This window comes from Adiantum capillus-veneris, chromosome 17 (genome assembly GCF_014529385.1).
Source record: "Adiantum capillus-veneris isolate H3 chromosome 17, ASM1452938v2, whole genome shotgun sequence".
In the NCBI taxonomy this organism is placed as follows: domain Eukaryota; kingdom Viridiplantae; phylum Streptophyta; class Polypodiopsida; order Polypodiales; family Pteridaceae; genus Adiantum; species Adiantum capillus-veneris.
The window spans coordinates 63,682,284-63,700,834 of record NC_140947.1 but is presented as its reverse complement, the minus strand read 5'-3'; the positions used below and the strand labels follow the sequence as shown (position 1 = coordinate 63,700,834).

Here is an 18,551-nt window from a genome sequence, read left to right as displayed (position 1 = left end):
ATTGTGATGCTTATGATATAATGCAGTAAAAATTCTGGTATTGCTTTGCTTGTTGTTGGGGCCGTTTTGGCATTGTGATTGGTGGGTCTCTCCCTCCCCTTTCTTTTCTCCCTAGCAATGCTGCAGTATTTGATTTAATGTGCACTTTTGGCATAAAGAACAGTCAACATATGCAGCTTCTAGCTCTCCAATACAAAACATTTGAACGGGAGGGAAGCTTTGTACATTTCATCACAAAAAGATGTGTATTACAAGATGTAAAGAGTAATTGTGACTCACGTGACATTACTCCATGCTATGAGCACAAGAGCCGTGAAGCTCCTACTTGTGGTACCTACGATAATAGGCTCTCTGTCATCTATATCCTCCTACAGCTCTTGGGCTTGATCGATATAGCTCCTTCAAAAAAAATCTTGGTGATGGGACTCGTACTCCATCTTCCGACTTTAAAGTTGCATTCTTGCAAAGCATCCACAAGTTTGTGCTATAGGAACCACATTACTTGGTTTTTTAGATCAAGCTGGTCCTTTTGGACGAAATGTGGCTACACGTCCTCTTGAATTACTCCAAGCAAAAGCAAGAAGTGTCCCCAATGCCCTGACGTAGAATGCATTTGTGAGTTGTTGGGAGGTTTTGGGTCCATTCTAACCACACTTCCCACCATAGATCTGACCCAATTTTGAAGCGATATGTGGAAATGTTCAAAAGACAGGCATGGTGATGACACATCGTCTCGCAAGCAATGGACTACCTCTTGGATAAACGATTACCTTGTTGGTTACCGGGCAGTCTTTGCTACCTCAACTCGGATGGTGTGAACCAAACTACAAACCGGATGGATGCTCGTAGAGCGGATGGCTGGATATGCTAACGCCGATGCCCGTGAAGGTTATTGGCTAGCCTATGCTATCCCTACGCGGGAAGATTGGCGAGAGCAACACCGAATGTGAGATGAAGATGGATATGTCCTTTGGAATGCCCACGAACCATTGCAAGGCTTTTGTGTGCTGTCTCATGAAACCACCAAATAACTCCTCAAAGATAGAGGCTCCTCTTGGGGCTTCGACTAGATTGCCATAAGATGGAAGCTCTAGACGAGTCCTCGTCTCTGCAATGGATGTGGCTGCGAATGTACGCTCACGATGCTTGCAAACTCACGCGGTGGTTGCCTCGAATTGGAACCCTTTGGCTTTATGGCTACCGATTGCTAAGAAAATGCAGATGGTGTGGAACTGATTTGGTGCCAAAGATGTGTACAAATCAATGACGATGCAATGCCTCTTCTAGAATGGTGGAATTCTTTAAGCATATGGAAGAGATGAGTGTTCAAACAATGCAAAGACTCCAAAGCTAATAGGTTGATCTGGACGATGCCTTTCTTTGTTGTTATAGGCTGTTAACGAATCCTGATACTTGCAATCAACATCTTCATGTTTCTAGTGCATGTCTTCAATGATACATTCTGTCATGTCGAAGAATTTATGACTACAATGTGAGTGCTCGTGTGCGGAAGCGTGAGAGGAGCGAGACAGAAGACAAAACGCTAGATGTGAGAGGAGGGAGCTAATCAGACCCCCATGACCACCATCAACCACAAGACCTGTAATACAGCGTATCAGATAATTAACTGTGGGTGCCCCTCCTGGCCCCATATATAGGTGCCCAAGGGGAGGTAGGGCAATGCCATAGAAAAGCCCCCATGACCCAACAAGTAATAAATGAAACGGCCGGCCTAGAAGTGGACTGCCAGACAATGCAGTCTGTATGCGTACGCAAAGGGTGGCCAGCTTGGAGGCACACTAGACGTACATGCATGCCCTAGACTTGTGAAGTAGCAGAGTGGTGTAAATCTAACACCCCCTCTCAGCACGTGATGCTGAACAAATTGCGTGAAGCCGAAGATGTGAGGCAAATGATGAAGACGTCTGCTGCAATGTCCATTGAAGGATACTCCATGAGTGTAGCAGTAGTCTGGGTTGTCCCAACCGCCAAGAAATATCCGTGGAAAGATGCCGTCACGAGCAATTTAGCAAATTGATGTACTCCGCCGATACAGGGTGAAAATATTGCGTGATGGTGTCGAACTGAGTGTGAAAACAACTCCTTGTGGTAAAAGAAGTGCCAATAGACCTGCAAGTGTCCTGCCCAATAGGATCTGTGGTGTCTGTAGTCAAACCATCTGGAGAAAATGGGAAGCTTAGGAACCGTCACGAGAATGATCGGAAGCTTGTCAATGAATGAACCTCTAAACCAGTGTGGCCAGGTGGCTAAGCTATGTAAAAACTTCAAGAAGGCAAGATGTAGCAATTTGCGCCGTAAACGTCCTTCGAATCAAGGAAAGCCAGACTAAACATTCTGCAATGTAGAAGCTACCTTAAGTTGCAGCAGTCACCGGGAGACCGCACAGACCACCACCGGATGGTGTCCTATCAGCAGGTAGGGTAATCCAAGATGAGGGGAAGCGAGACTCAACAGAGTGCTCTGTGAAGGTCCTCTGAGAAGAGGTGTGGTCTGACCAAGCTGTCTGCACCATAATCATCCTGTAGAAGTAGGGAAGCCAAACTGAGAAGTCTACGATGTGAAGAACCTCTGAGAAGAGGAAAGGCCAACCAATCTGTTTGCGCCGTCTTGCCTATATCTCCTGCCTCCAATCTTCCGGGGTCAACCAAAACAAAATCCGCGCCAACAACGCCAGCAAACGGCAACTTGGTGTGGCTCTCAACGCGAATGAGCTAGGAGTGGCCTACTGCCTAGGTCGGGGGATAAGTCTGCTGTAAGGTTATCGAGGGTGAGTGTAAGCAACTCTGAAGGTAGCAATCCAAATGATCAGGAGCGTAGAAGAGCAATTGCACTACCATCCAATCCAAGCTCGGGGTGACTCCAAATCTAGTCCGCGTAATGATGCATGATCTCCCGCATCTCGCGCATAAACTCTCCAAGAGAGTCTAAAGCAGTGAAGTCCCATTCCAGTCTGTAGATCCAAACAATGAACCTGTCCAGGAAGGGATCCAAGATCCTCTCCTAAAGTCCATGTTGCTGCGCCTCGGCAAACAAATGATCTATATGTCGAGGTCAAGTGGTAAGTGTCTGTCCACCCAAGGTGGTGGTGTCCTCTTTTGGAATGTCGGAATCCCATATGTCATGAGCATGGCCATATCTCGTGTGAACTCCTCTGATGAGTGCATAGGTGCGTCCATAGCAAACCACAAGTCACCACCCCCTCTGAAGTGCGCAACCGTCAAACAAGGACTGGAATGAATGGATCTCCCAAGGATCGTACGCCCGCAGATGATCAAGCCGATGTCGATGATACCGTGTATTGCAACAGTCACCAAGAGATCGCATGGACTACCATTGGATGGTGTCTTGGCAGGAGGTAACCTCATCCTCTGTAAAAAAACTCAAGCCAAGAGGCTGCTGTCCACCCAAAAACGCAACTGCGAGATGATGAAAATGCTGCTGTCCTGCAAATTTCAGTGTGCTCGTACGCACCCGGCATGGTCCGGAGCGATGCAGAGGGTATAGGGATGGTGGTGAATCAAAGTCACTGCCCCTGATGGGCTGTAAACAGAGAGAACAGCAGGGAAAATATGGCTGAAATCCGGTGGAAATGGAGAGGATACGTGCCGGCAAGGCACCGGATGCCAAGCCGGTGATGTAGGCAAGATCTGTAGTAGGCTAGGCCCACCGCTCCCTCTGCTGAAAACGTTGCTGCTATGTCGAGAAAACGCAGGTACTGGCTGCCCAAAATGCAGGTAGAAGGAGGCAGTTCCGTCGCTGAAAAGCGTGGGAATGGCCAGCGGTGGTGTAAGGTGCAGTGGAATGAATGTTGTACTTTTCTCAAGATGAGTGCTCCATAATGTGCTCAAGGTTCCTTTTTGTTCTTGTGGAAGGGAGAGCCTTCCGTTCTTAATGAGAGAGTGCAATGATCATAAACAAAGTGAATGGACATTGTGCGTGCAAGTGTATGAGACTGAGAGATGGAGAGAGGAGAGAATACGACACCAAAGACATTGTAAAACCCTCCTCCGAAGGCCCCACTCTTGTTGGCGAGAGTGGTCTACGATTGATTGCACAAACTGGTACAAAGTGGATGCATGTGACTGATGCAAGTCTAGACTAGATCGATGACGATGACGGGGATGGCGAGATTGATCTAAGGGCTGAAAACTGATGCTTTCGTACTGCTGTCCAAAAACGCTAGTGGCTGAAATCTGACGCAGATTTGCTGGTGTCCCAAAAACGCTAATGGCTGCAAATCATTGGAACCAAAAACGCTGATATGGCTGGGTCTTTGATGGCTGAAATCTGCTGTTCCTTTAGGTGGTCAAAGGCTGAAATCTGCTGGTTCTTTATCTGCTGAAAAACGCCATGCAAAGGGGGCGATTTGGGCTTCTGGAAAACGCCAGGGCTGAGGTGGTCTGGGTGATGGATGCTTGATGAAAAAACGCTAAGTGATGAAGTCTTCTGGCGATGGTACTTGCTGATGAAAATGCTAGATGAAGGGGGAGTCTTGCTCAGAGGGAAAACGCCACCAAGAGGGTTCTTGCTGAGAAGTTGCTTGTTGAGCAATGGTGCTCCTGCTGCCTCTTCTGCCAATTAGTGCTAGCTTAGGTTTGCTTATATACAAACTTACTCAATTTGCCCTACCTACTTTCCAACAAAAGTCACTTAAAAATAATAAGTGAAAACTGTTAAAAATAGGGAAAATAGGTTAAATGTACTGGAAAATTCCCCTGAAGGATTCTGATGGGAATGCTTATGAACATGCTGTGTGCAACCAGAGGATATGCATCTACACTAAGTGTCCGGACATGCACGGTCTGCGAACAGACTCACAAAAGTGTCAGAACACTTCTAAATCTAGACCGAGTGGACTCACTGAACCCTTGTCGTGCTATAGCTTGTCCACGGACACACAGGGTTGCATGTGTCACGTGACATCCCCTCCGTTTCAAAGTGAGGTACTGGTACCGAACTGTATGGCGTCGAGGGAGATCGCCAATAACATCCGGAATCCTAGAAGGGACTCTTTGCCGGCCTACTCTGATGTGTGGGTCGTGCGGTACTTGAACTTCATAAAGGTCTGCAACGCTTGCTTCTTTGGGCCGCGCCGAAAGCGACAGTCTTCTGTGGCTCCTTTGATGCTTCAACTTTGTCTAGAGTCATGCTTCTTTCTTCTTCAAAAATCTCCATGGCTGAAAATTCCTGAAACCATTTCCAACACAAAACCATGAACATACCTATTCCATGTAAAGTGAGTGAAAAAAATCTTGTCGTTAGACTGTGCATGCAATTAGATGAACAAAGAGACGGAGTGCCAAACCGTTCACCACACACGCAAACAATGAGATTGAATCTCTCTCTTCTGATCTAAAGCAATCAACTGTGGAAATTCGCAACGGAAATGCCCATGCTTGGTGCTCATACTTTCATGTGCTCTTTCTACAAATGTGTTATGCCAAGGAAGAGACATGGAATGTGACGTCCTTGAATGCATACTGTTTAGCTGTTCATGAATAATCCGCATACATCCGTGCTCATTCATGAGTGAAACGTGCTCAACGTACAAGATGTCATGCCTAGGAAAAGGGATCACATAAAGACGCTGACTAAAATACAGGAAATGATCACGAAGGAAACACTCGATCACTGCGTGCTGACGAATCATTCGAACACATAGTACTTCTTGTAAGGGTTCTCCGGACCTAGGCTCGAGAGCCAAGATCGGTTCTTCGTGATTGATCGAATCTGCAATGAGGTTAGCTTCGCTAGAAAAAGTATCCACTAACTCATCCTTCTTGTGAACAATCACATCTTCTTCATGCAAATCATGATGCTTGTGAGAAATCACATCTTGATCATGCAAATCATTATGCTTGTCATTGTCATCCAAATCATCATGCTCATCATCATGCAAATCCTGTGTGTCATGCTTTGGAGAAGAAGAGACTGAGAGAGTCTCCTTCTCCTGAATCCGTTCAATCTTCGCCTGCACATTAGCAATGAGAGAGGGAGAATAAACAACTTGCTCTCCACGAATGACAATGGGAGAGTCACTTTTGGCATTAAAAGTGAACGTATTTTCTGCCCAATCAATGAGAGGGTTATGCTCACGAAACCATCGAATGCTCAAAATCACATCACATCCTGAGAGAGAAGAGACAAAAAATTTTATACGGAAAGCAGCTTGTTGAACTGTAAACAACACATCAAGAGACTCTTTCGTGATGAGAGAGTCCATACCGGGAGTGAAGCTAGAGACCGATTTTTGACTAACCTCTAGGCGAGCTTTTTCAACAAGAGAGGGACTGATCACATCATGCATACTGCTTGGGTCAAACAGTATGACGAAATATTGCGTGCATTTGGCTTTCAAGCACGGAAGCAAGCAGACCAAGCCTTGCGCAGGTTTTGTTTATGTTGAGGATGTTCCTACATGGAAAGTAAGGAGCCCTTACTTTTTGCATATGGTGAAAGCAATTGGACAAGCAGGTCCTTTGTATGTTCCCCCCCTCTTACCATGCTTTGCACACCACATAATTGAATGAGGAGATCAAATGCGTCAATTATGAGGAGATCAAATGCGTAAAGACTGAGATCATGGGTGTGCGCGAGAAATGGAAAACACATGGATGCGCTATTGTGTGTGATGGATGGTTTGATACTAGGCGCAAGCCTATCATTAACTTTCTTGCATGCTCTATTCATGGGTCAGTGTTTTTGAAAGCTGTAGACACATCTGGGGAAACAAAGATATCGGAATTCATTTTTAAGCATCTCAAAGAGTTTGGCCCAACAAATGTTGTACAGGTATGCATATTGCATGGACAATGCAACCAATTGTGTTGGTGCTCTGGGATGAGGACGAGGATGAGGATGAGGACGAGGATGATGGTGATGGTGATGATGGTGGTGGTGATGACGGTGCTGCTTATGACGATGAGGATGTGAGCTATGGTGAGAGTTAGAGATCACTACGCTTGGCCGCCTGCTTATGGTGTTGGACCTCTACTTATGGTGTTGACTCTGTGTGTGTGTGTGTGAGAGAGAGAGAGAAAAAGAGAGAGAGAGAGAGAGAGAGAGAGAGAGAGAGAGAGAGAGAGAGAGAGAGAGAGAGAGAGAGAGAGAGAGAAATGTTATACTAACGTCTTCAAAAGGCCAAAGTGACCTATGAGACCAGAAGGTTACAATGTGGTGGATCTCATACAAAGTCAGAGTCAAAGTAACAAGATGACAAAAATGAAATCACAAATTTCACAATAAAATACTATGGAATCCTAAACTACTAGGTGTGAACTAAGCAGCTAGCTGGGATAGCTAGATCACAAGAGATCCAACATCGGTCGCTGGCGGATCTCATCAATCTCCTCCATGGTCAGTAGTCTGATCGAGTGTCGTGCATGTCGAGCCAAAGTAATCCGAATCCTCTGATGTAGCCTCCGCCGATGCTGTGTAGTCCTCCGTAGTCGTGGGCGTCTGGATCTCCCCAACTCATTCGCTCGGTCGATCAGTGTGCCTCTGGTGTGAGACGACGAGCTGTGCTGTGGTAGTAACTCCTCCGAGCGTCCAGTGGCAACTCTAAAGAAATCTGTGATCTGTCTCTGAGACTGGCTAGCCTGTCCTCTCATCAGGCTCTCTCTGTGTCTGCGTAGCTCGAGCAAAAACAAACCCAAGCATCTCTGATCCTCGTACTGCATGACTCTGGAGAATGGTCCAAAGCCCTCTCTGAACAAGCAATGGAAGTGGCCTCCTATCTCGTAGTAGACGGGGTAGTGGCATGTGTAGTGCAACTCTGTCTGAGGCTCGATGTCACACAGGGGGCATGTCCTGGCCTCTGCTGGTATTCCGCTGTATCTCCCAGTCTCGATCCACAGCTGGTGTGAAGATGTGCGTATCTGGCCGATAGCACATCGTATCCCATGAGACAAGTGGGTGTCCATGTATCTGGGCCTCGTCACAAAACCATCAACCGTAAGTCAGAGGAGATGCTCTTTGTAGAAAGCCATCTTCGTGCCTAGCTCTTGTGCTGGCTGTATCCATGTCCTCCTGGTGTCTAGCTGAGTCACGTCCTGGCGAATGAGCTTGGTGATCTCGGACCGTGTAAGAGTCAGAGAGGGTGCATCCAGTGAGTACTGGAAGGGAGGCAATTTGTCTATGCTGAATCCATGCGCCTGAAACCATGATGTCATCTCCCCATACCAGCATGCTGTATCTCCTTGCATGGCTAACTGTCGAGAGGACTCAAGTGCAAGGCGGGCATATCTGTCTCTGGGAAGTTCCCACATGCGGTGTATGAAGGAGACAGATCTGGTGAGCGCCTCAACCACTAGTGGGGGGGCAGCTAGCTCTGCTCGAACAATAGCACGTGGTACTGAGGCCTTGGCTCTAATGAGCCGCGAGATCATAGAGACCAGAGGCTTCTCCATGTCCCCCCATCCATCACTGCGGCCTGTCCTCCCGTGATGATCCAATGAAGGTCCTCAAATCTCAGCTCCATAAAGCAATGCAGAAGCCACCAAAGTGTCAAAGAGCCAAAGCTTCGTCCGAGGCTCCTGAAACTGAACCTGTGAACACATCCTTTCCAATCTACCCAATGCTGCATGGGCTCTGGTCAGTCTAGTCTCTGCTGCCCTCCTCAATGAAAATGCTGGCCCACTAAAAACCACTCCGAGGTAAGTGTACGCATCTGTATACTCCACATTCTCCTGGCCGTATGTGAATGCTGGCGCTGACCTCCTGATCCATTGTGGGGTGGTATTAAATACCATGACCTTGGTTTTACCAAGGTTGACGGACAAACCACTTTCTTGAGCAAACCTATTCAAAGCATCCAAGTGACGTTGCATCCCCTCCGGAGAGTCGGAGTTCAACACAATATCATCAGCATATAACAATAATGGAATCCATGTCCCTGCCAGCTGTGCACCTCTATCACCATCTCTCTCAATGTAATCAGAAACCTCATCCACATACATACCAAATAGAGTAGGAGAGAGTGGCCAGCCCTGCTTCACCCCAATAGTGGAGTGAATCGGTGTGGATAGACCCTCTGAGGTGCGTACCTGCCCCACTACTGACTTGTGTAATGCCATGACCCCCCAAATGAGCTTTGTGGGTACTCCCATCTGGTGTAATCTGCGCATCAATCTAGCTCTAGGCACTGTGTCAAATGCTTTGCGGAAATCCACAAAGCTACAATAGATCCGTCTCCCGCGCGATCTACCCTCCTCAATGATGGCTCTGAGTGTCAAGATATGATCAAGAGTAGAAAAACCCCTCCTGAACCCTGCCTGCCCGGCTGCGCGTATCCCCTCCCTCTGTGCCCATCTACTCAGCTGCTACTCAAGAATAGATGCGTACAACCGTGCCAATGTGTGTCCAATCATGATAGTGCGATAATTCCCAGGCTCCATAGGGTCTCCCGACTTGAAGATAGGTACAGAGAGAGAGAGAGAGAGAGAGAGAGAGAGAGAGAGAGAGAGAGAGAGAGAGAGAGAGAGAGAGAGAGAGAGAGAGAGAGAGAGAGAGAGAGAGAGAGAGAGATGAAATAAATGAAATGAAATGATATATTAACGTCTTCAAAAGGCGAAAATGACCTATGAGACCAAGCTGTTACAACATAGTGAATCTGATACCATGTCCATAATAAAAAAGAATTGAAACAAAAATACAACTACTACAAACTGGGATTGTATGGATGTGCCAAATAATACAAAAGGTGCCCAATACAATATGAGAGAAAGGGGAGGGGGGGGGGGAATATGGTAGAGATCCATCCTCATCTGCACTTTGGACGTCGAGAAAGTATGGCTCGAATCCTCTGCTGTAGTCTCCATCGATATTGTGTAGCTCCTCTCCCCAATCACGGTCGTCTAGATCTCCCTAGCTCCAATGCTCGGTCTATGAGAATGCCAGTAGTGGTAGTATGAGTGCGGGCAGAGCTTTGCAATGGGGGCTGCTCCCTTGGCTGCTCCTATGGGTGTCCAATATCTAGTGTAAAGAAATCTGTAATCTGTCTTTGGGACTGTCTCTCTCCAGTTGTCCTCAGTAAAGTGTCTCTATGTGTGTGCAACTCAAGTAGATACAATCCAAGACATCTCTGATCCTCATAACTCATGACCCTAGATAGAGGGCCCAAACCCTCTCTGAATAGACAATGAAAACGGCCTCGTATCTCATAGTACATTGTGCAATGGATATGTAATGTAACTTTGTCTCTGGCTCTAGATGACATAAGCGGCATATCCTGCTATCTGCTGGTATCCCTCTGAATCTAGATAGAGGCCCAAAACCCTCTCTGAATAGACAATGAAAACGGCCTCGTATCTCAGAGTACACTGTGCAATGGCATATGTAATGTAACTCTGTCTCTGGCTCTAGATGACATAAGCGGCATATCCTGCTATCTGCTGGTATCCCTCTGAATCTGCCAGTCTCAATCTCGAGCTGATGTGAGGACGTGCGTATTTGGCCAATGGCACAACGCAAACCGTGTGTCCATATAGCTAGGTCGAATCACAAACCCATCCCCTGTGAGGTGGAGAAGATGCTCTCTATAGAAAGCCATCTTCGTGCCCAACTCCTGTACCGGCTCTATCCATGTCCTCCTTGTGTCCGGTTGGGTCAGATCCTGACGAATGAGTCTAGTAATCTCCACCCGTGTCATAGACATCAAGGGTGCTTGTAGAGAGTACTGAAAAGGAGGCAGCTTGTCCATGGTGAGGCCATGTATCTGAAACCACGACGTCATGTGTGCATACCAGCATGATGTATCCCCTTGTAGAGCTAACTGTCTGGAGGGCTCTAGGGCCAACCTGGCATACCTATCTCTGGTAGTATCCCATAAGCTGTGTACAAAGGAGACTGATCTGGTAAGCGCCTCGATCTCCATAGGGGGGGATAGCTAACTCCGCTTGAATGATATCATGCGGTACAGAGGCCTTGGCTCTAATCAACCGAGAGATCATAGATACCAAGGGCCTCTCCATACGTCTCCAGCCATCCTGGCCCACAGAAGGTCGTATCAAAGAGCCATAACTTTGTCCTAGGTTCTTGGAACTGAACCTGCAAACACATCCTCTCCAATCCTACCAAAGTCACATAAGCTCTAGTCAGTCTAGTCTTTGTTGCTCTTCTCAAAGAAAATCTCGGCTCAGTAAAGACTACCCAGAGATAAGTGTACGCATTTGTATTACTCCACAATCTCCTGACCATATGTGAAAGTAGGTGCTGATCTCTTGATCCACTGTAGTGTGGTGTTAAACACCATAACCTTGGTTTTACCAAGGTTTACACACAATCCACTATCCTCTGCAAAACTATGTAGTGCATCCAAATGTCGCTGCATACCCTCTGGTGAGTCAGATATCAACACAATATCATCAGCATATAACAACAATGGGATCCACGTCCCTGCCAGCTGGGCACCTCTGTCACCCTCTCTGTCAATGTAATCAAACACCTCATCAACATACATACCAAATAGGGTAGGAGACAATGGGCAGCCCTGTTTCACCCCAATAGCAAAGTGAATTACCCCCTTTGGATTGCGTACATGTCCCATCATTGATTTGGACAAAGCCATAATCCCCCAAATCAACTCTATGGGCACCTCCATCTCCTGTACTGTGCGCATCAATCGAGCTCTCAGTACCATGTCAAATGCTTTGTGGAAATCCACAAAGCTACAATAAATCCGTCTCCCATATGACCTGCCCTCCTCAATGATGGCTCTGAGTGTCAGAATATGATCAAGAGTGGAGAAACCCCTCGTGAACCGGGCTTGACCCTTTGCTTGTACACCCTCACCCTCTGCCCAATTACTCAAGTGCTGCTCAAGAATGGATGCATACACGCGTGCCAATGTGTGTCCAACCATAATAGTGCGGTGGTTCCCAGGCTCTCTAGGATCACCTGCCTTGAAGACAGACACAATAGTAGACAATCTCCAAGTCTCATGTAACCCCTCACACATGGCACGATTGAACAACACTGCAAGGACCTCCATCAACATATCCCTAGCATGTATAAAGTGCTCCGCTATTAGACCATCATGATCATATGCCCTCCCGGTCCTCATCTGTAACAGACTTGGACACTCCAAGTCAAGAATCTACCACGACAACACCAAATAACCACTTGAAAACAATTCACAGTTCACAATTTATTCGACACTGGCCTGGCGAAGGTCCATGCCTAGAGATATTGGCCCCAAAGACTGGCGCCCCTTTCGGTATTTCTTTTTGTTTTAATCTGAGTTCAAAGTACAAGAGTGTGGGCAGGCGCTCACACTCAGACTCTGCGTCCAGATGCTCTAAGTTGTGAGAGGCCAGCCCGTTTATTTAAATGTTACATGGGATGCCAAAAGCAAAGCCCCAAAAGCTAAACATCAAAAGCTTTCTAAAAATAAAGCAGAAGGGATTTTCTCTCTCTCTCTCTCTCTCTCTCTCTCTCTCTCTCTCTCTCTCTCTCTCTCTCTCTCTCTCTCTCGCTTAATAAAATAAAGCAGAGGCTTTTTCTCTCTCCCAATTGCGTGGAAAAAGCAATGCCAAAAAGCTATGCCCAAAAACTGCCGCAAAACTGCTTTCCGAAAAATCCACCGCAAATCACGGGCTGCCATGTTAGCGGTTGTATGGAATTTCTTGCAATTAGGGTTTCTTGCAATTAGAGTTAGGGTTTCCTGCAGCATTGGACAGCCACGTCACAATTTGTGACATACCCCCCTCTTGAAAGCATTGTAATCGCCCTCGATTACGCCTGCAAAACAGACAGAAGCCATAAACTGCCTTAGCAGACACTGAATGTTAGTATCTACGTACTAGGAACACACATCTAGCACATGTACCAATCGATAGTCACATCACATGACATCACAGGACATCACAGGAGATCAGTAGACATCACAGGACATCACATGACATTCAACATTTATTCGGATCTTCGACCATGATTTATCGGCAATGTAGCTAGCAATCGCATCTAGATCCAATCGGGACCTCATAGATGCCCGATTGACTAACCCCTATTGCAACCATGTCTATTCGAGATCATTTAGACCAAAATGCTGCAGTCATTTCGTCTATCAGTTTCTGCACTTAAAAACAAGTCAAGAACAAATCAGTTTCATATTCAGGAATTCCATTTCATAAAGTCATACAGCAGAATACTGTCAGCTCTCAGTATCCCTGAAGCTCAAAGAGACATCAGTGGCTCTAGTACTCTAAAAATTGAGGCATCTCTTGACAAAGGAGCGGAGTAACTCCCCTCTTGTGCATCCATCCCACTGCACCAGATTTCCGGCCAAGCTGAATTCTGGTTTACATTTGGAATAGACTATGCTAAACCAAAAGCTTCAAGGTAAAGTTTCACAATCTGAGGAGTATCTACTAGGTCCTCCTCCTCCATCCACTTCGCATCCAATGCAGGATAGTTCTTGAATTTAACCAAGAATCGCCTTCTTACTTTACCCTTAATTTTTTGTGGCCTTATGTGCCAAAATCTCTTCAGGAACAAGGATCTCCTCCTTTTCCTCCACTTCGGGTTGCTCATCGGGCTCTTTGTCACCAGACGGGCACCACGTGCCAATAGAAAAGAACAAACTGAACAGACTTTTAGCACTTCAATAACAACTGAACTGAGAGAGAGAGAGAGAGAGAGAGAGAGAGAGAGAGAGAGAGAGAGAGAGAGAGAGAGAGAGAGAGAGAGAGAGAGAGAGAGAGAGATGAAATGAAACGAAATGTTATATTAACGTCTTCAAAAGACCAGAATGACCTATGAGACCAAACTGTTACAAAAGTGGTGAATCTGTTACAATGTTTGGGTACCTTAGTACTAAAGTACAAAGTGTGAAAGTGTGAAAATAAATGTGAAAAACTACATCCAAAGTATTGAGCATTCTGGGTGTCTGGCTAGAATGCTTCTAATCCTTTGTTGTCGTCTCCTCCGGTGAAGTGTGCTTCTGCATGTCGGTCGTGGTCGTCTCGATTTCCTAAGCTCAATCGCCCTGTCAATGAGGGTGCCTTTGGTATGAATGTGGGTACTCCTTTGTGCTGGCTGCTGGCCTCTTGCTTCTCCTTCCACTCCTGCTTCTCTCGATCCAAAGAAATTTGTGATCTGCCTCTGAGGCTGTAGTGCTCTTTGTCTTCTCATTAGATTATCCTTGTGCCGATGTAGTTCCAGTAGGTACAAGCCTAAGCATCTTTGATCTTGGTATTGCATGACTCTTATCTCGAGGTCCAAAGCCTTCTTTAAATAGGCAATGGAAACGCCCACGTGTCTCATAGTATAGGGTGCAATGGCATATGTAGTGTAATTCTGTCTCCGGCTCCATTCCGCATAACTTGCAAATTCTGCTCTCAAGTGGGATTCCCCTAAATCTGCCAAATTCAATTTCCAGCTGATGTGAGGATGTACGAATCTGACCAATAGCACATCTCAAACCATGAGACAGGTGGGTATCCATGTAGCTCGGTCGAATCACAAATCCATCTTCATATAGCTGTAGGAAGTTTTCTTTGTACTTCATGCCCAATTCTTGTGTAGGGTCTACCCATGTCCTCTTAGTATCCAACTGTATAAGATCCTGACGAGGATGATTTTATTAATCTCCGTTCGTGTAATTGCTAGTGATGGAGCCGCAAGAGAGTATTGGAAGGGGGGTAATATTTCCATAATGAACCCGTGTCTTTGAAACCACGAGGACAGTTGCGCATACCAGCATGATGTATCCCCTTTCATTGCTAATTGTCGAGAAGATTCGAGGGCCAGTCTAGTATATCGGCAATTATTTGTATCCCACAAACCATGTATAAAGGACACTGATATGGTAAGAGCTCCAATTTCTATCGGAGGGGCAGCTAGTTCTGCTCGGGTAATCGCGTGTGGTACGGAGGCCTTGGCTCTAATCATTCGGGAAATCATAGATACCAAAGGTCTCTCCATTGACTTCCAATTATCCTGATCCACAGATGGTCCCCAAATCTGGACCCCATAAAGCATAGCCGAAGCCACCACAGTATCAAAGAGCCAAAGTTTTGTTCGTGGTTCCTGAAACTGCACTTGTGAACACATCCTCTCCAACCCTCCCAAGGCCGCAGAGGCTCTGGACAATCTAGCATCCGCTGCTTTCTTAAGAGTAAACTTCGGTCCTGTAAATACCACACCCAGGTATGTGTATGCATCTGTGTACTCTACTGTATCCTGGCCATATGCAAATGTAGGTGCCGATCTCCTAACCCACTGCGGTGTGGTGTTAAACACCATAACTTTGGTTTCACCAAAGTTTACCGATAGTCCATTGTCCTCCGCGAATTTATGTAATGCATCTAGCTGCCTCTGCATTCCATCTGGTGATTCTGCTATCAATACAATATCATCTGCATACAACAACAAAGGGATCCATGACCTTGCAAGTGAGCACCTCTAGGCTCTGTCACCTTCTCTATCAATGTAATCTGATACCTCATCTATGTACATACCAAATAAAGTAGGGGACAGTGGGCATCCGTGCTTTACTCCAACGGTGGAATGAACAATCTCGGAATCCCCTTTTGGAGTACGTACATAATTAGTTACTGACCCGTATAAGGCCATGATCCCCCAAATAATCTCTTTGGGGACCCCTAACTCACAACAAAGGGATCCATGACCCTGCAAGTTGAGCACCTCTAGGCTTTGTCACCTTCTCTATCAATGTAATCTGATACCTCATCTATGTACATACCAAATAAAGTAGGGGACAGTGGGCATCCGTGCTTTACTCCAACGGTGGAATGAACAATGTCGGAATCCCCTTCTGGAGTACGTACATAATTAGTTACTAACCCGTATAAGGCCATGATCCCCCAAATAATCTCTTTGTGGACCCCTAACTCTTGCATCCTGCGCATCAATCTGGCCCTTGGTATTGTATCAAAAGCTTTCCGAAAGTCCACAAAGCAACAATACATCCTTCTCCCGCTTGCTCTTCCTTCCTCAATAATGGCTCTGAGCGTAAGAATACGATCTAAAGTGGAATAACCCCTCCTGAATCCAGCTTGTCCTGTTGCCCTTATGCCCTCATTCTCTGCCCATCTACTCAATTTTTGTTCAAGAATGGATGCGTACAGTCGGGTCAATGCGTGACCTACCATAATGGTACGGTAGTTCCCGGGTATCATAGGATCCCATGACTTGAAAATAGGTACGATAGTAGATAATTTCCAAGATTCAGGTAATCCTTCACACATGACCCGATTAAACAGACGAGCAAGGACTTCTGAAAGAAGATCCCTGGCATGGATCAGATGTTCAGCTACTAAACCATCATGATCATATGCTCTTCTTAAAGAGTCTTCATCTTATCAATGGCTTTTTTCACCATTTCCGTAGTAAAGAAAGTACTAGTAACAAGGCATGGTTCTAGTGGATCTGGTAATGCAGGCTGTCCAGATACCATATATAATGATGTTACTTATTGACCCCAAGTCTCAGGAGAAGTAATCGTCGGAGACGGTGAGTGCTCGTGAAATAAACGCCTGGCCTCATGTGAGTCCCGACTCAAAAAGAGCTGATATAAATCCTTCTCTAGTTTTTCTAAAAATGCCTTTTCTTGCGACGTATTATATGCCGAAGAGCAATCCGAGAGTGCTTATATGTGATGATACCAAGTGCAAGCTCTTTCTGGACTTGGGTTCTCGTCTCTCTGCATTCCTCGTCATACCAACTGTTTTGAGGCATGTTCCCAGATCCTCTCTTCTGATCAGGTTGAGTATGTGGGTATGCCTCTTGTGCTGCTCCATGTAGTATCTTTGTTAACTGAGAAGTAATCTGCTCTACAGTATATAGTGGCTCGGCTGCCCACATCCTATCATAGATCTTTTCCACATAGACTGAATCAGTCTTTGGCGTGAAAGTATATCTTGTGTGTGTCTTCTTCTTTGTACTCGAGAGGCATTGTATTGGAAGGAGATTGATAGGGTCAAGAGAGCATGATCCACTACAATCCCTACCGGTCTGGGTCCCACCTTTAAGTCCTCGATACTAGAAATAAAGCTTGGTGAAGTCATGACATAATCCACTGTACTGGCCCCATGCCTGTGCGGGAAGCATGTGAATCCCCCAGATAAAGGGAAATTCTCTAGACCATTAAGTATGGCCAAACCATGCATAGTTGCCATCTCCATGAGATGTCTCCCATATTCGGTGTGTTCTTTATCTTGTGAGGTTCTAGTAAGCCCCCTCTTCGATAAATCCACCTATATAAGCATTTCCTCAGAAGTATCATAGAATATTTCTTGAGAGTTGGCCGTTCTGGCATTAAAGTCTCCTAAGAGAACGATGTCTCCATCTGTAGAGAACTCCCATATGTCATTATTCAATATGGAGAAAGGGGACTGTCCTTTAGGTGAGGAGTAGACTGATGTACTTGGGGGGAAGTAGCATATACCGATATATAGAAATCTACCTGTCTCGGCTCTCATTCTCACCCACATATACCTTGCTTGCTCATCTTTCTGATAATCTGTAGTAGTGGTTTCAGCTGCTCTTTAAATAAGACTGCTACTCCTCCTGAACCCCGGCTACCCCGTAGAGATCTCTTGTCTGGTCGACCAACTGTTTCCTATAAATAACCCTTCACATGTGGCATGAGCTGTCCCGGTATCTGGTGTGTCTCTGAGTAGAAAACTATGTCTCTGTCCCTAAAGCTGTCTTCAAAGGCACCTACATCTAGCCTATATGATCCATTACAATTCCACGCTGCTATCCGGAGCGTCGCCCCATAGGTCTCGCACCGTCGTGATGAGCGCTTTTCCAGAACCACTACTTTCCCTCCTCTATAAAAGGCGATTTTCCCCTTTTGTCTTGCTGCCCTGATCTCTGGCATCAACTCTTGCATGTGTGCCACTTGTGCCAATGTAAGGTGATCTCCGAGGAAAATACCGGTTTTGTTAAGAGTTGGCCTCTTCTTTAGAAATTCTTTCCTTTTTTCTATATTCGAGAAGCGGAGAATAAGTGCCCTATCCTTTACGTTTCCCTTCTCATCGATTCCTTTCTTGCCCACTCTCCATGCACTTGTGTGAGTAGGCTTTGTGATGCCCATGCGTTGTAGCAGTTCCTTCACTTCTTGTGACCCGGACATGTAGAGCCCGATTCTTCCTTTTCTGCTCTTCCTCAATGGTCATATTAATAATGGTGGAGGTAGGTGTGGTATCGGGCATCTGGGCCTTCCCTTTCTTCGCATCTTCAATCCATTTCTTTGCTTCATCAACCTTTTCTTGTGTCTTACAAAGACGTTCCGCCCATGAAGATGCCGTTTTCGATTTCTGTTCTTTCATCTCCTTCCGGTAGAGCTTTCATCTGATCCTTCATGTCCTCGAGCTCCTTCAGCATCGAAGGTTGGTCGTCTCCCTTCTCCTTAGTTACAGATTTGCAAGCCGCAAGTTCTCCTTTTAGCTCCTCAATTATTGCATCTTTTTCCCCCATGTGGTTTTCCATATTTGTTCTCCATGCTTCAAAACTTGCTGCTGCCTCATCGAGTTTCTGTTGCATAACGCATTCTTTTACATTTA

General features: G+C 46.0%; 1 protein-coding gene across 1 annotated transcript in view; it reads left to right on the top strand.

Annotated features, from left to right (window-relative positions):
* LOC147437380 (protein transport protein SEC24 C-like) overlaps positions 1-18,551 on the top strand; it is a 146,930-nt gene that overhangs the window by 1,169 nt on the left and 127,210 nt on the right. The window lies entirely within an intron of this gene.